This window comes from Bos grunniens, chromosome 18 (genome assembly GCF_055505025.1).
Source record: "Bos grunniens cultivar Pamir isolate PY7600 chromosome 18, Bosgru_T2T1.0, whole genome shotgun sequence".
NCBI lineage: Eukaryota > Metazoa > Chordata > Mammalia > Artiodactyla > Bovidae > Bos > Bos grunniens.
The window spans coordinates 37,744,260-37,762,561 of record NC_141182.1 but is presented as its reverse complement, the minus strand read 5'-3'; the positions used below and the strand labels follow the sequence as shown (position 1 = coordinate 37,762,561).

The 18,302-nt window shown below is 38.3% G+C and overlaps 1 long non-coding RNA gene across 4 annotated transcripts in view; it reads right to left on the bottom strand.

Moving 5' to 3' along the window:
- Positions 1 to 18,302, bottom strand: part of LOC147353501 (uncharacterized) — a 577,435-nt gene that overhangs the window by 490,318 nt on the left and 68,815 nt on the right. Inside the window, exon 4 of one of the 4 annotated variants that reach the window (XR_015145692.1) lies at positions 15,368 to 15,698. The exons of the other annotated variants lie outside the window; for them this stretch is intronic. This is a non-coding gene — a long non-coding RNA (uncharacterized LOC147353501). Of the gene's footprint in view, positions 1 to 15,367; positions 15,699 to 18,302 lie in introns of those variants that run through there. 4 annotated transcript variants of the gene reach the window in all.

Genomic DNA, 18,302 nt, shown 5'->3' with positions numbered 1-18,302 from the left:
TGTTGTAGTAAAATTCCAGAAAAATACATTGGCAGACAAGTAAATTTGTCACTAATAATTTAATGTAATTTCCCTAAAATGGAGGTAATAGGTACTCAGGGAATACACCTCCAGGGTTTACATCAAATGTGCATGTGGAAAATCATGAAATAATATTTTTTTAAAAATGTAGATGCTTTGTCTGACATGTTGGTTTATGAGGAAAATTATTCTTCCAAAATGAAAATGGGGAGGGGAAACTCCCCAAAGCATGTGTCCTTTCGCTCCCAAACCTTCCCTGGTGGTGGCAGTTGAGAAGCAGTCACTGACTGGAAGCTGCAAACATTTGTTTGCATTTTATTTCCCCCTTAAAATGATGTACTACAATTACCAAATATTAATGAACCAATCGTGTTGCAAATAGTATTTCCTGTGTCACTCTGAGTTATAGAATCTAATATTGGGCTCATTTGAAACATTCCAAAGTTGCATATTTTTTTCCCTTTTGCAAAGTGACAGCTCAAATTGTGTTTAGTTGCATCCGTCCAACCATGAGCAAATCAAGTATAAAAATTTCATTTTGTCTAAGTGTTAATGCAATTTTTTTAAGCTCATATCCTGGGATGGCTCACTTTGCACTATGCTGGATGATATTAGATGCTGCTTAAACACTATTATCAATTATATTACATGGTGCCAGGAAATTTTAAAATAGCACTTGTTTGGGACTCAAGTCATGAAGTTCCAAGGAAGGAAAAATACAAAGCAGGAAAAAAAAATTCTTTAGCTTTTGCAAATGCTCCAATGTTTATGCTTTATATTACAAATAGGCTGATTTCCAGCTATAAATCTGAATTTCATTGCTGTTATTGCGAGCTTAATATGAAAAAAGACCTGCAGTTCGCTGAGGCAATAAGGAGAGACGCGGCTGTCATAAGCCTAGCTGCTGGATGGAGCAACCAGAGACCCAAGTCAGGGGCAGGAGGGAGGCGAGGGAAAGGCGGCGAGAGAGAAAAGCAGCCCTCAGGTAGAGCCATCAAAATTATGAATTAATATAAAAGTCAAAATTATAGAACGTCCATCATTTTTCTATAGAATATTGACAGAGTGAAATGAATTCAGCAGATAATAAAGAATCTATCCCCCCAGAAAAAAAAAAAAAAAAAGAGGGAAGAAAGAAAGCAAGCAGTCAAATATGCCAGCTTCAGAAGCACATTTCATCAAATGTGCGCGCTTAATACAACTGCCAGGGAAAAGCCTGATCCAATTTTGTAGGAGGTCAGCGTCAGAAGTCCCTGGCTGTTAATGTGCCTTGGCTCTTCCTGATTTCTTACTCCATGTAGTGAGGCCAAATGCTACCTCCTGCTCAAAGACATTTCTTCTTTCCCAGATCCAATCTCACACACATTTACATGCAAAGGACAGGTGTGACTGTCGTAAAGAATGCTAATGGAGAAAGTTGCCAAATAATGTCAACTGTGGCCCCATTTTCATGGGCCCAGAGCATGGAAGAATTTCATCTCTCCTATTACCACATTTCCAGTGGCTGTTCTACAGTCTGGCACACACAAAAAGTGATTTTTATTTTAGGCATCTGAGAAAAATATATTTGGATTCTGAAGCTATTTAAATATAGTACGTATGTGGAGCTATGAAAGACATGCGTCATGCTTTTATTTACTTAACTCAGCCACAGCTAGATCTGTACCACTTGGTTTCGTGAATCAGGTATGGAAGATCTGCTAAACTTTTTAGACTGCTGTAGTCTGTACAAAGCTGGCCATGATTTCTGCTAATTCAGAATAAAAACAGATTTACCAATGGGAAGCCCTCCATCTCACAGTAAGATTACAGCTCACACTTGCCTAGTTCAATGTGTTCAGTTTAATGACGTTTAAGTATAATAGCCAGAGAAGGCAATGGCACCCCACTCCAATACTCTTGCCTGGAAAATCCATGGACGGAGGAGCCTGGTAGGCTGCAGTCCATGGGGTCGCTAAGAGTCGGACATGACTGAGCGACTTCACTTTCACTTTTCACTTTCCTGCATTGGAGAAGGAAATGGCAACCCACTCCAGTGTTCTTGCCTGGAGAATCCCAGGGATGGGGGAGCCTGGTGGGCTGCCATCTATGGGATTGCACAGAGTTGGATATGACTGAAGTGACTTAGCAAGTATAATAGCGTCAACCTGAATTCTTCTTTAAGTTCAGGATTCCGGGTGCCTTTCCTGATTGAGGATCCATGAGAGGATTAATTAAGCCCTAATACTCCAAGGCATCCATTGCATGTAATAAATTAACCTCTTACCTCTGCACCTAGAATGTACTACTCATCTCCCAATTCTGGGAGATTGAGAAAACAGTCTCTCAAATCATTTTCTGTAGTGTTGTTTTTTTTTTTTTGGTGGTTCAGATGAGGAACCTGTTTAAAAAATGCTGTAGGCTTTGCTACTCAAAGTACAGTCTGCAGGTCAGTGGCATTCACTTCACTTAGGGAGCTTGTTCAAATGTAGATTCCAATTTAGGTGCAGGCTGGGACCTGGGACTCTGCATTTCTAACAAGACCCCAAGTGATGCTGGTGGTCCTAGAATGACTGACTAGTAAGGCTCTAAAAGTTCTCCCTTCTTCATGAAACAGATCCTTAAATGACATGCATATGAAAATAAATAATGTATTTGATATATCATGTAACAAATTTGTTGGTTTCCACTTTGAGCTGGACAGGGATGGCTGTACAGCTCCTACATCTGGGATGGAAACAGATGAAAGGGACTCATCAGCCAAGGCAAGGCCATAAAAGAAAATGCCATGACTTTGGTTTCCTTGAACCATCTGTACCCCTAAACATAAGACTTCTATTTTTAAATGCACATTGACATAGAGAATTTGTACCCTTATCTTCTAATCTAAGACCAGGATACATATTTCAATTTACAAATATATTTATATGAAAAATCTTACAAAGATGTGAAAATTAAATTATGTTTTGACATTCATTTGATGAATGGCTTTCAGTAAAAAAAAAAAAAAAAAAAAATTAAGTGACACACAGTGAGAACCACATACAAAATCTAGACTATGTGATCACTAATGAATGGTCTACTGCTCTTTGCTGCTAGTACTCTTTCTCTCTGGGATGTCATCCCTCTCTCCTCCCACAAACATTCTCTTCTTACCTTTAATTTCCATCTTAGGCCTTCCATCTGCCTGGAAGACTTGGCAGCTCTTCTGTCCTTCATTGACTTTACACTCCTCTAAACCATGGTGACATACATGTTTGGGACGCTTCACTTTTACATAATGTTACTTTGTTTTTTTCCCAGTTGTTTCACCTAACTTGTACAATCTCCCTCAACATACAGCCCAATGAATATTTATTTAGGAACTATTTTGTGCCAGGCTCTATGTTTGTTGTAGAGGATCAAGGGATAAAGGAGAACTTTATTCTCTACTTCTGATGCAGCCATATATATCTTTGCTCCCTATGTCAAAAAATTCATCATATTATAGAGAAGACAGAGAAGAAAACAAAAATAATATACTGTTATGATTGAAAATGGGCTTCCTCAGTGGTTCAGCAGGTAAAGAATCCACCTGCAATGCAGGAGACTCAGGAGACACTGGTTCGATCCCTGGGTTGGGAAAATCCCCTGGAGGAGGAAATGGAAACCCACCCCAGTATTCTTGCCTGGAAAATTCTATGGACAGAGGAGACTGGTGGGTTACAGTCCATGGGGTCACAAAGATCCATGACCCATGATTAAAACACTGAAGCATATACATAGTTTTGAAGGAAATCATGGATTTTGTCAAGTGTGAAGAACATTAAGCAGACGAGATTTCTCCAAAGGGTATGGCAAAAAATATACAAAGACACAGATGCAGGCAATAGAAAGGTGAACACAGAGGCTCCTAGTAGAGTTGTGTTAGTCACTCAATAGTGTCAAACTCTTTGCGACCCCATGGACTGAAGCCCACCAGGCTCCTCTGTCCATGGGATTCTCCAGGCAGGAATACTGGAATGGGTTGCCCTTTCTTTCTTCAGGGGATCTTCCCCACCCAGGGATCGAACCCAGGCCTCCCACATTGTAGGCGGATTCTTTACCATCTGAGCTACAGGGAAGCAGGGGCTTCTAACAGTATATATTTGCTAGAATTTGAAGATGGACAGAAGGAAGAGAAAACAAAAAGAAAAGCCCTTATCATGAGTCTTATATAAAAGCTAAGGAAAGGTGTAACTAGCTGTGTATTTCAGCAAGATTCAATCTACTGATAAAATAGATTATCAGTAGGAGAGGAGAGCATCACAGACTCCTTAGCATCTTTTTCAAGCCAGAAAGTTTGAGGCACAGAGGCACAGACAAGTCACCTTACTGATCAGCTTGTCGAGAAAAACCTGACTTCTCATTTGTATGACTTAAAGCGCCTTCGTTTTTTGTTTTTATGTGTGTGTTTTTTAAATTTTGTTTTGTTTTGTTTGGCCACGCTGCATGACCTGTGGGCTCTCAGTTCCCAGACCAGGAACTGAACCTGGACAACTGCAGTGAAAGTGTCGAGTCCTAACCACTGGACCACTAGAGAATTCCCAAAGCTCATTTGAATGAAGAATCTTGCATAAACTTCAGATGTGTGTTTTTCAACCATTTGTTCCTAATAATGATCATGCCTGGGAAAGAGTTGACATACTTTAAGAAAAACAGCTGTTAGTGGGAGGATGTTGAAAGGTGGTAGAAGAAGCAGGATAAGCTAAGGGGCTAATGTGAGGTGTCTCCTGAATTATGGATTTCTTGAGGTGACAAATTTTATCTTGTTGCTTGCAGTATCCAGCATCTAGTACATTATCTAGAAATGAGTAATATCCCTTTAAATTATTCTACTTAAAAACTATCCACAATGTGTATCTCCAACCCATTACTTCTTTAATCATATTTCTGGGAATAAGGAAAGTAATTTGTAAATTTTCTTCATTAACAAATATATCACTGTGTTATAATCTTTTAAAAAAATCAATGTTACTCCAGTTTCTCCCCCCAATTATATTTTCAAAATTCTTCTCTCAAACAACCATTTAAAAATTAGATGACTTCTGGGGCTCAAGTTTATTATGGATCTATTCTTTTAGAGAAAAAGCAACCATTCGTGAAGTATCCTAATTTTTCAAGCTTAGCAAAACAGTCTGCTGAAAAGGGCTCTAGCCCAAATGAGCTTCTATTTGATCCTAAACAAGATTCTTTCACCAGAAAACAAGGAGTCCTGGGAGATGGGAGGAGAGTTATACCATGTGAATCCTCAGAAGCTGAATTTTCTCGATTCTAGAAACCTTCTTGCTCTCCTTACAGTACCAAGTTCTATGCCTGCACTGCTCATAGCACTCAACAAATTTACATTTGATTTCACTAAATTTATAGCTTCAGAGAGCATTGTGTCTATTTAATTGTTCTGAATCACACTGGCGAATTATGAATTTCTCCTTGTTTGGCCAGCTTTCCTATTTCAGGTGCATTTCTGTCTCTTAAATAACCTACATTTTTAAATGAAAAGCAGTAAGCCTTTACAACCAAATCTCTTTGAATGCACTCCCAGCCCTGGCTGAGCCATGTAGGTCTTGTCCCCACCTCCAGGGCCCTTATGAGGACCCAGCCCCGGAAGATATACGAATGTCCGCGTATCAAGTAAGCTCTTGGAAAGAAGGGGTGTGTGGCTGTATTAATCCTGATCCAGAAGGACAATGAATCTACAATGTACATACAGCCCCATACCTGCTGTCATACACTGTAATAAACCCCCGCCGGTTTTCCCGTGACAAAGTTGATCCCAAAGGATAGAGAGCAGTGATGGGAAATATAAATCTGCACCAACAGCCAGCCATTCCCCCCACACCAGCGCGCTGCGTGTGTGTGTGTGTGTGTGTGTGTGTGCGTGCGCGCAAACAGGGCCGCCGGTACGTAAATACTGCGAGCGGCACAATCCATCTCCTGCTGCACATTCTGTTTCCATACATGCTCTGTATGCGGCCTGGAATTTCATACAGTATTCAGAAGGGTTGAGATTGACCAGCCTTTGTTCAGAGTAAGGAAGCAGGTGGGGGGAGGTGGTCTGACTTTAGCAGATTCAGAGATTTTATTTTCCTTCTTTCTTAGGGGGGAAAAAAAAACAGCTTCTTAAAATTGCATTGCTGGTGTTTATGATTCACATTACAAGCAGGGCAACCTCTACACCCAAATCAAAATTTCATTTATGATACTGTGGACTTAATATGAATAAAGGCCTCCTGTTTTCCGAAGCACCAAAGAAAGATGCACCTGCCACAGGACCAATCACGGGAGGGGATGAGAAGATGGAGGCTGGGTGAGGATAATAAAAGATAAAAGCAAACTCAAATGCCATAAATTGAGATGAAGAGAAAAAGAAATGAAAAGGAAAAGAAAAAAAAAAAAACACCAAAAACATTGTGTGTCCATCTCCCAAGCACAATTGATGGATAGAAAGAGATGAATTTAAAGTATACTTAAATGACTGCCACTTTCCTCTTTCAGTTTGGAAATCCTATTAGTTAGAAATAGGATCGGGATAACTCAAAAGGAATGGGCATCAGGACAGTTTGCATACTAAATTCGAGGCATGCTGGGTGGTTTGAACAGATAGTTGCTTTCAACTGCACAAGAAAGAGGTAATGGAGAGAATGGTACAGGTTTAAGCAGGCTCTTGATGTAAATGAAAATAAAAACTTTTATATCTTTGTAGCATTTGGCTAATGAGTCACTAAAACCGTCCCCAGCACATCCATCATTTCTATTGCAGAGACTCAACCGCTCTCTCGCTCTAATTGGTCTAGACAGGTGTCATGGTATTTCAGCACAGTGAAAAAAAATCCAGAGGTTTTCTTCAGTGAGACTGAAAGGTAGACACTTTGGAAAATGTTAGTCTAATTTCAACCTTCTTTGAAACAGTTTACATTTAGCAAGAAAATCAAGACAAGTGAAAGCCTCCAGATTTAATTCCGCCTCCAGATTTAATTCTACCTCCAAAAAGTCCTTTGTGTGGCCAAAAGGGAAGCTGGAAATTAATTTTATTGTGTGAAGGGGGTGATCTTTCTCTCAGAAGGAGAAGGTTTCATCTGGGGCCCTCGCATCTGTATTGTCTTTCTATAGCAAACTAAATTAAATGCATAGTGCATCAAACATCAGCTTCACCTTGCCTTAAAGGGGCTGAAGACAGCTTCTCGTATCAAATGATTTTAGGTGCTGTTCAGTGTTGCTCAGGGTACTGGCTTCCACCAAACTCCGTACTTTTGAATGGAAAAGGAGATAGACAGCAAATTGGGAAAAGACCAGATCTAACTAATGGACCTGCCACCAGATTTTGACCAGAAGCAACCACTCATTAATGGTGTTTTAAAGTCATACTTCAACCAAATCATGACAGAAGTGAACACCAGCCCAGAAATAGAAAGTTCAGCTGGTGCCTCGCTGTTAACTCATAAACTCACAGAGGAATAATCCAGAACAGTCTCAGTGAAGAAAAGCATGACAGGCTCAACTTAACTCCCTGGCTGTAATCAGGAGGAATTGCAATCTTGGTGCCATTTAAATATATTTTTAAAACCCTAATTTCTTTGGGAGAAGAAGGTGGCTATTCAAAAAAAAAAAAAAAAAACCTATAGAGAGGTGACTTGAGTTTCTCCTTCTGTTTTCCTTTGTTTGTTTTAACCTGCATTCACATCCTAGTATTAATTCACTAGGCTTTTCTAACAACACTGAGATGGCACGTCCCGGTGTCAGAGTTTTCCTTGAGAGTAAGTTTCCACATGGAGCAGTGGTAAGGAATCAGAGAAGATGATTTCTGAGATGGGTGAAATGAGGCATAACCATTCAGAGTTGTGGAGGATGCCAAAGAAAAACCTGGAGTTGGGTCTTAAGTCAGGTGTGAATTTTTGGTGTGAATTTCACCAACCTCCGTGAATATTTAAAATGCAAAAGTTTTCTGAAACCAACATGGCCCACAAATACTAAATGTTATCTGGGGATATTAATTCATCCTCTGGATATGTTAAAAATTCATAATTTCTTTAACAACTCAGGATGTAGCATTCAGACCTTCAGAGTTCTGGCAGGGGTGGCTGGGAATGCTATAAAGCCAAGGAAATTTCAGCTTCAAACCAGTTGGTTGTTTAACTTACAACATGTAATCTCTATGTATCTGTCATCTATTTCATTTGTCATTTAGCTAGAGATCATTTCTCTCTATCTACATATAAATCACAAATCTATGTACAGAATTGGGGTTAGATAATTCAATAAGTTGCTGCTGGGTTGGAAAAAGCATGCTGTTAATTTTTTGTGTGTGTTTACATTTTGTATTTTTACCTCTAAATGGAAATATGGCTTATTTCAAATGAAGCAAATAAGCCATTTTTATAATACTTGAAGTTATTTAAGACAAGTACAAAGGAGATAAGAGGAGGTGGAGAGAAAGAAAATGCTTCAGGATAGATTCCAAAAGGGTCATAAAATGTTTTCACTAAGGTAGTGCATGTAAAATATGAATATGATGGTCATTTCTTTATTTAACAAACATGTTCTAGCAATTTCTGCATTCCTAAAGTTCTAACTCCACTGGGTGTGGAGTTAGAGAAAAAGATTAAAAAACGGTTCTTGCCTTTAAAGTATTCACATATGATTGAAAGAGGAGAATATACACAGGCATTCTTGCCCCCATCAACACCTAAAAATTAGACACACAGGCAGATTCCTCTCTTTATAAAACTATACAAAAGAGATTAGTAGAAAATCATATGCTAGGTGGACTTTGGACATAGAAAGATATTATGAGCATTAAAGTAATGGTTGAAGTTAACAAAAAGATTGGTAACTTTGTTGTATTTTAATTCCTATGTTTCAAAGATATTTTAAAATAAATGTAAATAAAATATCTTCTACAAATATGTCTAAAAGTTGTTTCTTTAATATATATAAGATGTAGAAATTGACAAGGAAAAACCAAAGGCCAATTTTAAAAGGGACAGACAGAGGAACGATAAGTAACCATGAAAATGCTAATTAAATCAACATTGCAAAATTGTTCTGTCATATATCACATTAGTAAATGTTTAAGAAAGGGCTAGTGTAAAACCAGAAGCAAAGGCTAGTATAGTAACAGTATGGAGATGCATTCAAGAATGAAAAAACCACACTTAGGAGTCACTTTTGAAAGAAAGTGAGGCAAATGAGATGGGGACGTCACAGTTATTTGTAACTTTGATTTCTTTAATTGGTAGTGGGTACATAGGTTTGTTTACATTATTCCTGATAATTTTTCCCCCTATACCTGAAGCAGTTTATTTAACAAAGGGAAAAAGACACATAATATTTCTCTATACATCAATACTGGTGGCTGTCACAGCAGCATGGATTGACCTGGCCTTTCTTCAAAGCATTGGCAACATGCATCAAGGGCCTTAAAAAATGGCTTTTGACTCTATGACTTCATTACTAAGAATCTACCTTTGGAAAAAAGCCAGGGTAAAACAATGGATTAAGGGTAGTCATGTTTATCAAAGAATTATTTCTAATAGTAAAATATTTTTAAATAGCTTTAAAGGTACAATAAAAGAGGACTAGTAAAATAAATATAATACATATCTACAAGAGGATATTATGAAGTGGTCAAAATACTATTGACATTTTTTATAATAGAAATGGTCAAAATAGGATGTTACGTGATCAAACCAGGATACAAAGATCTATGTAAATGTACATGTACATACATATGTATATGCGTACACACACTATATGTTGTCAGTAGTTTAAAAAAGAAATGTACATGTTACACAAAACTGGGAAATTATCATGCCGCCTCAGTGAACTAAAATCAAACACTATTATTTTCTTCTCTCTGAAAATGACTAATTCTATTCCTTTCCCTCAGAGATGTTTTTACCTCAAAGTGACTCATATTCATATGAAGAGTTGGCTGAAATTTAAGAAGTCAGTCTTCAGTCATTTTGTACTAAGAAAAAAATACAGTCATGGAGAAGGTAACTCAGATATTCACTATATTTACATATATATTTAATTATAAAACTTATAATTTCACTAACACTCATATTTAAGTATTAATAACTTAATATTTAAAATAAACATGGGTATCTTTTTCTGGATTTTTTTTTTTTACTGATACGATTTTTACACAGATAGATCATTCATAACATTTTGCATGTATGTATCTTACAAGCAAGTTGGGCACACAGATTTCTTGAGGACAGCAAACATGAACAGGGCCGGTGCAACCCACTCTTTGAATATCACTGGGTGAGTTTCTTGGAAGAAACAAGCCCTTCTGAGACACTGAAGGCAGCACTGCACGACCAAGAAGGCAGAAAAGAAGAAACAGGAGAAGGGCACTTTCTCCTTTCTAAAGTCTGGGAACTTTTATTTCAGGTTTTAAGGTATGTTTAGTGATCTTATTAAAGATTAGTGTAATTATTATAAAAGTAATAATTTGAGGTAATGGGTGAAGACGGAAGAGTTGGAATAGAAAATTTCAATTTGCAAACTATGATTTATTCCTGTGTAATCTTGTCAAATTTTCCTCACTAAAAAGAAATTTTGGCAAAGGTCTTGATGCAGTACAATTATAAACAGAATGAAAGGGACATCCAAGAAATAGGTATATATTGTACTCCAGAAAGCACTACCTAATTCACTGATAAGCCGTCTTTCCAGAAGCCAGTAGAACCCACCAAATGTGTGAACTGTTCAACAAATACTCATCTTTCTGCCAGAGGTGGAGGGAGGTGCATGCTTCTTAGTTGTTCAGCGCAGAAAGTTGTCTTTTCCCACACAGTACCCACCCCCCCCCCCACCTCACACACACATACCAATACAAGTATGACCCAGTGTTCTATTACACTGGTGTACAGGGAACTGATGTCCTAGGCTTGTGATGAGCTTGTAATGGTAGGTTGAAATTGAAATGCTTTTTACCTGTATCTCAAAAGAACAGACACTCATTTCCTGCCTTCTTTCTCATTTCCAAAGCGACCCTTTCACTCTATGACCTGGATAGTCTCCTACTAACCACTGACCATCCTAACACTCCCATGACTTACATCCACCAACTATCCCCTTTCCTTTTTATTCAATTTTTTTTCCTTTGGTCAACAATGTTTATCTCCTCCTTCGACTTTTTTTCCTGCTGAAGTTACCAGTCTATTTTCTCTACCATCAAACTACTTTAAATAGTTGCTTATATTGGCTTCTCCATTTTGTGGATATGTATTCTTCAGTTCAGTCATTCAGGCATGTCTGACTCTTTGAGACTCCATGGGCTGCAGCATGCCAGGCCTCCCTGTCCATCACCAACTCCCACAGTTTACCCAAACTCATGTCCATGGAGTTGGTGATGCCATCCAACCATTTTATCCTCTGTCATCCCCTTCTCCTCCTGCCCTCAATCTTTCCCAGCATCAGGGTCTTTTCAAATGAATCAGCTCTTCGCATCAGGTGGCCAAAGTATTGGAGTTTCAGCTTCAACATCAGTCCCTCCAATGAACACCCAGGACCGATCTCCTTTAGAGTAGACTGGTTGGATTTCCTTGCAGTCCAAGGGACTCTCAAAGAGTCTTCTCCAATACCATAGTTCAAAAGCATCAATTCTTCAGCCCTCAGCTTTCTTTACAGTCCAACTCTCACATCCATACATGACTACTGGAAAAACCATAGCCTTGACTAGACGGACCTTTGTTGGCAAAGTAATGTCTCTGCTGTTTAATATGTTGTCTAGGTTGGTCATGACTTTCCTTTCAAGAAGCAAGTGTCTTTTAATTTCATGGCTGCAGTCACCATCTGCAGTGATTTTGAAGCCCAAGAAAATAAAGTCAGCCACTCTTTCCACTGTTTCCCCATCTATTTCCCATGAAGTGATGGGACCAGATGCCATGATCTTCATTTTCTGAATGTTGATCTTTAAGCCAACTTTTTCACTCTCCTCTTTCACTTTCATCAAGAAGCTCTTTAGTTCTTCTTCACTTTCTGCCATAAGGGTGGTGTCATCTGCATATCTGAGGTTATTGATATTTCTTCAGTCAATCTTGATTCCAGCTTGTGCTTCATCTAGCCCAGGGTTTCTCATAATGTACTCTGCATGTAAGTTAAATAAGCAGGGTGACAATATACAGCCTTGACATACTCCTTTTCCTATTTGGAACCAGTCTGTTGTTCCATGTCCAGTTCTAACTGTTGCTTCCTGGCCTGAATACAGGTTTCTCAAGAGGCAGATCAGGTAGTCTGGTATTCCCATCTCTTTTAGAATTTTCCACAGTTTCTTGTGATCCACACAGTCAAAGGCTTTGGCATAGTCAATAAAGCAGAAATAGATGTTTTTCTGGAACTCTCTTGCTTTTTTGATGATCCAGCAGATGTTGGCAATTTGATCTCTGGTTCCTCTGCCTTTTCTAAAACCAGCTTGAACATCTGCAAGTTCACAGTTCATGTATTGCTGAAGCCTGGCTTGGAGAATTTTGAGCTTTTCATTGCTAGCTTGTGAGATGCATGCAATTGTGCAGTAGTGTGAGCATTCTTTGGCATTGCCTTTCTTTGGGATTGGAATGAAAACTGACCTTTTCCAGTCCCGTGGCCACTGCTGAGTTTTCCAAATTTGCTGGCATATTGAGTGCAGCACTTTCACACCACATCTTTCAGGATTTGAAATAGCTCAACTGGAATTCCATCACCTCCACCAGCTTTGTAGTGATGCTTCGTAAGGCTCACTTGACTTCACATTCCAGGATGTCTGGCTCTAGGTGAGGGATCACACCATAGTGATTTCTGGGTCATGAAGATCTTTTTTGTACAGTTCTTCCGTGTATTCTTGCCACCTCTTCTCAGTATCTTCTGCTTCTGTTAGGTCCATACCATTTCTGTCATTTATTGAGCCCATATTTGCATGAAATATTCCCTTGGTATCTATAATTTTCTTGAAGAGAACTCTCTTGAGGAGTCTTTCCCATTCTATTATTTTCCTCTATTTCTTTGCGCTGATCACTGAGGAAGGCTTTCTTATCTCTGCTTGCTATTCTTTGGAACTCTGCATTCAAATGGCTATATCTTTCCTTTTCTCCTTTACTTTTCACTTCCCTTCTTTTCATAGCTATTTGTAAGGCCTCCTCAGACAGCCATTTTGCTTTTTTGCATTTCTTTTTCTTGGGGATGGTCTTGCTCCCTGTCTCCTGTACAATGTCATGAATCTCCATCCATAGTTCATCAGGGCACTGTATCTGATTTAATCCCTTAAATCTATTTCTCACTTCCACTGTATAATCATAAGGGATTTGATTTAGGTCATACCTGAATGGTCTAGTGGTTTTCCCCACTTTCTTCAATTTAGTCTGAATTTGGCAATAAGGAGTTCATGATCTGAGCCACAGTTAGCTCCCAGTCTTGTTTTTGCTGACTGTATAGAGCTTCTCCATCTTGGCTGCAAAGAATATAATCAAGCTGATTTTGGTGTTGATCATCTGGTGATGTCCTTGTGTAGAGTCTTCTCTTGTGTTGTTGGAAGAGGGTACTTGTTATGACCAGTGCATTTTCTTGGCAAAACTCTATTAGCCTTTGCCCTGCTTCATTCTAAACTCCAAGGCCAAATTTGCCCATTACTCCAGGTTGTTTCTTGACTTCCTACTTTTGCACTCCAGTCCCCTATGATGAAAAGGACATCTTTTTTGGATGTTAGTTCTAAACAGTTTTGTAGGTCTTCACAGAACCATTCAACTTCAGCTTCTTCAGCATTACTGGTCAGGGTGTAGATTGGATTGCCGTGATTTTGAATGGTTTGCCTTGGAAATGAACAGAGATCATTCTGTCGTTTTTGAGATTGCATCCAAGTACTGCATTTTGGACTTGTTTGTTGACTATGATGGCTACTCCATTTCTTCTAAGGGATTCCTGCCCACAGTAGTAGATATAATGGTCATCTGAGCTAAATTCACCCATTCCAGTCCATTTTAGTTCACTGATTCCTAGAATGTCGACGTTCACTCTTGCCATCTCCTGTTTGACCACTTCCAATTTGCCTTGATTCATGGACCTAACATTCCAGGTTCCTATGCAATATTGCTCTTTACAGCATCGGATCTTGCTTCTATCACCACTCACTTCCATAACTGGGTGTTGCTTTGGCTCCATCCCTTCATTCTTTCTGGAGTTTTTCTCCACTGATCTCCAGTTGCATATTGGACACCTACCAACCTGGGGAGTTCATCTTTAAGTGTCCTATCTTTTTGCCTTTTCATACTCTTCATGGGGTTCTCAAGGCAAGAATACTGAAGTGGTTTGCCATTCCCTTCTCCAGTGGACTACATTTTGTCAGCACTCTCCACCATGACCCATCTGTCTTCAGTAGCCCTACATAGCATGGCTTAGTTTCATTGAATTAGACAAGGCTGTGGTCCATGTGGTCATATTGGCTAGTTTTCTGTGATTGTGGTTTCAGTCTGTCAGCCCTCTGAAGCCCTTTCTCAGCACCTACTGTCTTACTTTGGTTCTCTTACCTTGGATGTGGGGTATCTCTTCACGGCTGTTCCAGCAAAGTGCAGCCACTGCTCCTTATCTTGGATGTGGGGTATCTCCCCATGGCTGCCACTCCTAACCTTGGATGTGGGATACCTCTTCATGGCTGCCGCTCCTAATCTTGGACATATGTATTCTTTAGATCTTACTGTAATTTGGCTTTAACCAAATGTATGGTACTCTGTTCTCAATAGGGTTATTAGTTTCCTCTTATAGTCACAAGTGACCAAAGAACAATTAAATTAAGTAGTTTATTTTTACTCCTTATCCTTTTTATCTTTATCATTTTTATACATTTTCCATGAATGAGCTTATCTGTGTCCATAATTTCACATCTACTCTCAAAATTTCATTTCTCATATATATTAATAAGAATAAGAGCCCTGACTAGATCTCTTTAATTAACTTAATATTTCATATTAGCTATTTCCAGACCCCTCAAAATCATTATCTTTGGAACTAAATTTATTATAATAAACTTTAAGAGACTATATATATCTATTTGGAAACTAACAGAAAACATCAAACTTCATAGTGAATCCTGAAAACGAAAATAAGACAAGGTTGCTTGGTTTCATCATTATTAATACTATCTTTCTATCTCATTTTGGAAGTTCCAGCCAAAGCAATATGGTAAGAATAGTAACTATTTAAGTATGCATACTGGAAAGGAGAAGGCAAAAGTATAACTGTTTTCTAATGATATAATTGGCACCTGACAAATATAAGAGTAGTAACCAATAATCTTTGAAAACTAAACCCTTCTACAAGGTGGCAAATTATAAAATTCAGCTAATTAAAAACAATAACAATAGTTTCTGTATATGTCAGCAATGACCAGTTGGGAAAAAAAAAAACAATTGTAATGTGCCAATCATTATGGGAATTAGAGGATAAAAGTATTAGAAATATATTTAATAAGAATTGCACATTATCCATATAGTGGAAACTGCAATATTTCTACATAAATGGGACATAAAACAAAAAATAGGCAAAGACAAAATCATCTTTGTAGCTAGATGGAAAGGTACACAACCATAAAGCTACTAAGTTCAGCTGGTATTAATTGATGAATGGGACATAATTACACTAAAAACTACTAAAGGTCTTTGGGGTCGGGTAGAATTTAATAGAATGATTCCAAAGCACATCTGAAAAAATAAAAACAGGGAATTAGCTTTAAATATCAGGAAAAAATAGATAGCTATTAAAATGCAGAGAGCTACAGTAATTAAAACAGTAAGGTTCTGATTTGATATAGGTAGATCAATGGAACAAAGTAATACGTGAAAAAATACACTCAAATATATTTTTAAAACTTCTATACTTCAATGTAACATTTCAAATCAATAGGAAAAGTAGCCAGTAAAACAAATGAGATCAGATGTGATTTGAGGGGAAAATGAAATTAAAGCCCTTTCTTTTGTCTTTATAAAGATATGCTGAAGCAAGAAAGATAGGCTGAAGAAATTGTATATGTGTGTGTGTGTGTATTAAAGCTGAGTGGTGCGTGCATGGGTATCTATTATATAATTTTTGATGTTTAAATTATATCTTGATTTGGAAGAACAAAGAGATGATTCTATCAAGCCAGAGATTAGTAGATTAGTCTAACAAACATGTAAAATTTATACACAAAAAGATACTATATGAACAAATTGAAAAGCAACTTATGCATACTGCATGAAGACAAAAATCTGCAATATATTAAGTGTGCTTAACTTAGTACAGAATGATGAACCCTCTAATAGAGTACATGACAAGAAATGGCTTAGGCAAAATGGTGAAAGACTGTTAATGAAAGACTCAGAAAACCTATGAAAGGATTTTCAGCTTCTTTGGTAAATGGAGATTCAAAAATAAAACCATTATATATCACTTTTATCAGTCAAATTGAAAAATATTTATGAATCGCCAGTCCAAGCTCAATGCATGATGCTGGTTGCTTGGGGCTGGTGCACTGGGATGACCCAGAGGGATGGTACGGGGAGGGAGGAGGGAGGGGGGTTTGGGATGGGGAACACGTGTATACCTGTGGCAGATTCATGTTGATGTATGGCAAAACCAATACAATATTGTAAAGTAATTAACCTCCAATTAAAATAAATAAATTTATATTTAAAAATAAATAAATAAAAATCATCAAAAAAATAAAGAACTTAGAATTTCCACCACCAGGTATAGTACAGGCAAAACAACCTTCTCATACACTATTAGTGTAAGTGTAAACTTATACACTATAGCCTTAGGGCAGTGTAGCCGTAGCTTTCAAGAGTCATAAAATGATCACACTCTTGGAGAATTTTATTCTATGGAAATAATCATGAATGTGAAGTAAAGATATATGTATTAGGATGCTCAATGACAGTTTGATTTGTCTCAAATTGGAAATTAATAAGGTGATTGGATTTGATTCTAGGCAGGTAATTGATTTAACCTGATATTTATTTATTAGAAGTTCCAATTTTGGATTATCAAGAATTGTTAATCCAAATTGTTTTGCATAAAATGGATTATCAAGAAGGAAGAATGGTAAGTAGAAAATGTGAATAATGGTTATTTAAATTATAAAAGAGAGGCAGGAATGGAATCAGATCAGTTAGGCATTAAAAATTACAAATATCCTATTTACTAGGCTGATTTTTACTTGTGACTTTTCAATATCTAGATATATAGAATGAGGGCTTTCATTTGTACTCTGTCCCCTAGGTCCTTCAAATGACTTCACATGGATGTGAGTTCTTTCAAGGGTTCCATTTTGCATATTAGTATCTGCTGCTACTGCTAAGCCGCTTCAGTCGTGTCCGACTCTGTGTGACCCCATAGATGGTAGCCCACCAGGCTTCCCTGTCCCTGGGATTCTCCAGGCAAGAACACTGGAGTGGTTGCCATTTCCTTCTCCAATGCGTGAAAGTGAAAAGTGAAAGTGAAGTCACTCGGTCGTGTCTGACCCTTAGCGACCCCATGGACTGCAGCCTACCAGGCTCCTCCATCCATGGGATTTTCCAAGCAAGAGTACTGGAGTGGGGTGCCATTGCCTTCTCTGATATTAATATCTGTTGCTGCTGCTGCTGCTAAGTCGCTTCAGTCGTGTCTGACTCTGTGTGGCCCCATAGACGGCAGCCCACCAGGCTCCCCCGTCCCTGGGATTCTCCAGGCAAGAACACTGGAGTGGGTTGCCATTTCCTTCTCCGATGCATGAAAGGGAAAAGTGAAAGTAAAGTCGCTCAGTTGTGTCCGACCCTCAGCGACCCCATGGACTGCAGACTACCAGGCTCCTCCGTCCATGGGACTCTCCAGGCAGGAGTACTGGAGTGGGGTGCCATTGCCTTCTCTGTCGATATTAGTATTTAGTATACCTTAAACATGATATGCCTTTAATAGACATCTGTTAAATAAATTACTATACCTCTTTGATAGTACCTTCTGTGTTGTGTTTTGTCTGCTAAATGCTTGTGTCTCTCAGTAACCTGTGTGTCTCTGGGAGTAGGGAGCACTCATTTTTGCATTTCTATCACAAAACACAGTGCCAGATACATAACAGGTATTCAATAAAAATTTGTTGAATGAATGAAAGAAGTAGGAATCTGATTTATTTCTCTTAATATGGACTCTTTATATTCCAAAACATCTGTCTGAAATGAAGGCATCTAAAAGTAGGTCTTGGGGTATGGGCTTTAACTTTGATGAAAGCTACAGAGACTTCACTGGGTCCTGCTGAAAAAAGAAGAGGAAAGTAAAACGAAAAAAGAAGA